At 30.3% G+C, this 4,765-nt stretch overlaps 1 protein-coding gene across 5 annotated transcripts in view; it reads right to left on the bottom strand.

The window, feature by feature from the left end:
• Nucleotides 1-3,209: 3,209 nt before the first annotated feature.
• The window catches only part of LOC143033984 (uncharacterized), a 326,328-nt gene continuing 324,772 nt past the window's right edge, over nucleotides 3,210-4,765 (bottom strand). For all 5 annotated transcript variants that reach the window (XM_076199760.1, XM_076199764.1, XM_076199762.1 and 2 more), the window contains one exon: nucleotides 3,210-4,765. This exon is cut by the window's right edge. The gene's annotated coding sequence lies outside the window, so the exon portion shown is untranslated.

Here is a 4,765-nt window from a genome sequence, read left to right as displayed (position 1 = left end):
ATTGATGACATTATGGTTTGAAAGTTAAATAGAAATTTCCTCCATTGAATGAATATTGAATAATATTGAATATATTTCGTAAGAGAGATCTTGTATATTATCAGTATGGCTGCTGACCGCCTTTCCCATGTTTTGACGTGACACATCTAATTATATATGGAGTTCACATAACTTAACTTCCTCAATTAAGTGCTTTGACAGTCGACCTCTCAGTCTCATTCCTTTATTCACCCTTCCCTCTTATTTCTTCTTCATATATCGTTCCGTTGCTGTTTATATGCATGAATTCGTGTTGTTTGTGTAAGCTGTTTTATATACAGTATAAACATAAATATGTATATATAAAATGTGTGTGTGTGTGTGTGTGTGTGTGTGTGTGTGTGTGTATGATAGCGTTTGTCGTGGGTTCACACAATACATATTCTTGTATGCGTCACACGCAAGGCGTCAAATAAAACAAATACGAAATTAAGAAAATTTATTTTATACCTGCACTCCTTCATATCTTCCAACATTTATATCGTATTTCTATACATTTGAATACTCTTCTCTATGTCCCAATTAGAATATAACTGTTGGAGTTATCAATACCCATAGAACTACACGTACTGGAGCATATACAAACACCTATGGATGTCTATACATATTTACAAATAATTCGCCCATGTATGTCTACTATATATGTATATATATATATATATATATATATATATATATATATATATATATATATATATCAGATTGCTTTTATGACCGTCGCGTGCAGGACTCGATCCTACCACCCAGTGGTAATTAAGACAACTATACAGTGCCTTAACCCTCTCGACCACTGAGACTACAAAAGTCTTAGAACTCGAAACCATCCTGGTTCCCGAGATTAAGAAAAATCACTCTCTGCGACCTCATTTCCTTTTTTACCCGAGACCCAAGACCACCCGTAGGAGGGGGTAAGGACCGGAACAAGTCCCTTTCACGCTTCGCCATTGTAACTATGTGAGAAATTCACTAGTGGACAGCGGGCAGACTCGGGTCTTGGGTGAATAAGGAAATGGGGTGGCAGAGAGTGATCTTTCCTAATCTCCGGAACTAGTATTGTTTCGAGTTTCCTAGACTTTTGTAGTCTCAGTAGTTGAGAGGGATAAAGCACTGCATAGTTGTCTTAATAGCTCCTGAGCTGTAGGATCGAGTCCTCCACGCGACGGTCATAAATATTATGTTTTTGATGTCACTGTCCACTAGCGATTTTCTCATACATATATATATATATATATATATATATATATATATATATATATATATATATATATAATGTGTGTGTGTGTGTATGTGTGTGTGTGTGTGTAATATATATATGTGTATATATATATATATATATGATATATATATATATATATATAATGTATAATTATATGTACAGTGGTAGCGGAAAGTTTGGACACAAAATTGTAGGCGCCCAAACTTTTTGCCAAACTCAAAACACACGAAAGATACCCCTTTCTGATCAAACTTTTCCCTATTTTTCAATTCAAGTATACCGGTTTTTAGGCGAGACAAAACGTACCACAAGAGAAAAAAAAATCCGACTAGTCCACGTGTAGTGAGGGATGTTTATAAACTGACACCACGTGGTCCCGGGAGCGATGAAGCAGACTTATCTTGTGGTGCGTATTGTCTCGTCTAAATAGCTGTACAAACGTTAACATTAAAAAATAAAGAAAAGTTTGGTCAAAATGTGGTATTTTTCCTGTGTTTGAGTTTGGTAAAAAGTTTATGCGCCTTTAATTTTGCGCCCAAATTTTCCATTACCACCGTATATATATGTATATATATACATGTATATATAATATATATATATATGCATATATGTATATATGCATATATATGCATATGTATATAATGCATATGTATATATATGCATATGTATATATATATGCATATATGTACATATGCATATATGTACATATATGCATATATGTATATATGCATATATGTATATGTGCATATATATATATATATAATATATATATATATGCATATATGTATATATATCCATATGTATATATATGCATATATGTATATATATGGATATATGTATGTATCTGCATATATATGCATATATATGCATATATGTATGTATATGCATATATGCATATATGTATATATATGTATATGCATATATATGCATATGTTTGTATACGCATATATGCATATATGTATATATATGCATATGTGTATATATATGCATATATGTATATATATGCATATACTGTATATACATATATGCATATATGTATATATATGCATATATGTATATATATGCATATATGTATATATATGCATATATGTATATATATGCATATATGTATATATATGCAAAAATGTATATATATTCATATATGTATATATATGCACAGAGGTATATATATGCATATATGTATAGATATGCATATGTATATATATGCATATATAGATATATGTATATATATGCATATATATGTATATATACGTATATGCATATATGTATATATGTATAAATGTATATGCATATATGTATATATGTATAAATGTATATATAGCTATATATGTGTGTGTGTATATGTATATCTGTAATTATGTATGCAGGCATGTATATATGTACGTATATATTTATATATGAATGTATGCATGTATATATATATATGTATATATATATATATATATATATATATATATGGGGGGTATGCATGCATGTGTGTATGTATGTTTGTATGCATGTATGTATGTATGACCGGATATATGTATATATTCATGTATATATATATATATATATATATATATATATATGTGTGTGTGTGTGTGTATGTATTTACACATATATATATATATTATATATATATGTATATATATTATATATATATATATATTTAATATATATATATATATATGTATATATATTTGTAATATATGTGTGAGTGAGTGAGTGTATGGGTGGTGAGCTGAACAGAGTCCAGTGTGAGTTTTATTTACTGTCGTTTCGTCCTTACCAGGACATTCTCAAAGTACATGGTAAGGACGAAACGTTAGTGAATAAACGTCGGTGAAGAAAGCTCCAATTGTTCTGTGTTTAACTCACCACCATTTCACTCATTTGTCTTACATAATTCAATATGCATATATATATATATATATATATATATATATATGTGTGTGTGTGTGTGTGTGTGTGTGTGTGTGTGTGTGTGTGTGTGTGTGTGTGTGTATCAAAGTAATAAAAAAAGCAGATCTTCTGTATGATTTAATTTTTATTCACGAACGGATGACACATATAAAATACACATCTATACCTAATAGACATTATTATGCATACAAATACTTACATGTACATCGTGAGCTTGTCTTTTGTAAACAAATATTTACAACGGCAGGAAATTTGAGTATCCTTAATTCTACACAATCTGTATATCAATTCAGAGGAACAAAAATTATTTAAGAAAGACATCACTGATCCGGGATTTATTGAATTAATCGTCGCCCTTCTTGGAAGAACTGAGGTGGAGATAGATAACTATTTTTTTTTCGTGAAAGATCTTTTCAACATAAGTGAGTAGACATACATAATACGTCTTCATAAACATATACGTATTTATGTTCATGTATATATATATATATATATATATATATATACATGTACATGTAGATGTACACGCACATGTACATATGCATATACATATACATACACATATACTCGTACATATACATATACTCGTACATATACATATACTAGTACATATACATATACATGTACATGTACATATATACATATACATATACACATCATAGAACTTCTACACTTGTTTGTCTCATAATTCTCCTTACCATTGCTGTCATACCTGTGTCAATTCATGGACGAGCATTTGCAACGACACAAAATTTCTATTTTTCTACAAGTCATTGCCCCTCAGTCTTCCTAACCAATATCTAGTTCTGATTCTTGATTTAAACTGTTATGCGTTTGATAGTATGTCTTCCTTTCATTATGACCCCACAATTTCATTTTATTTTACAATCATTATATCATCTGGTTTTTAATAAGAAAAATCGGACCTTCATATATTTGTTTGATAGTGTGTCTTCCTTCCTCTCCTTATGACCCCAGAATTTTATTATATTTTACAATCATCATATTATCTGGTTTATAATAAGAAAAATCGGCCCTTCATATGTCCTCTTGTTATTTGAACCCTTCATACCTCCTCTTGTTGGGTTCTATTGCTTTTATGAGGACATTTCTGTAAGAAGCTCCTTGCTTTGCTCTATTTTTCTGCAGCCTAGCACTGAAAAGAGGACATGTATATATACATTTCCAGAATAATTTTCTTCAGCATTTTATTCTTTCCTCTTTTCTGTACACATACAAAACAAGGCATACAATGGGTTATGCTTCCCTCTGCTAGTTCAAGTGGTACTTGTCCAATAATCTTGTTATGCCTGGAGATCGTCATTTTCATAGTCCTCTTTTAAATGTTTGCAACCTATTCCTGATGTCAGAGTGTTTTACTCCTTCAAGCTTCTTTATATCTATATTCTGAAGTAATTACTACCTGGAACGTGTATGTTACTATTCTCATTGTTCCATTCTTGTAGCAAAGCTTCTTGAGGAGCATGTTCAGTAGTTCTAATGATTACTAAGACATCTTTAACGTAGAAATGTTCATTTTTCACGTTTTCTATTTCTTACGTAGTATTTACCTCTAAGCTAGCTCATTCTAGTAAAAGCTGTCAGCTT

Source organism: Oratosquilla oratoria, chromosome 16 (genome assembly GCF_046742065.1).
Source record: "Oratosquilla oratoria isolate Oo_2021 chromosome 16, ASM4674206v1, whole genome shotgun sequence".
Classification (NCBI taxonomy): domain Eukaryota; kingdom Metazoa; phylum Arthropoda; class Malacostraca; order Stomatopoda; family Squillidae; genus Oratosquilla; species Oratosquilla oratoria.
Note: the sequence above shows the minus strand (reverse complement) of the source record. Positions and strands in the feature narration are given on the sequence as shown.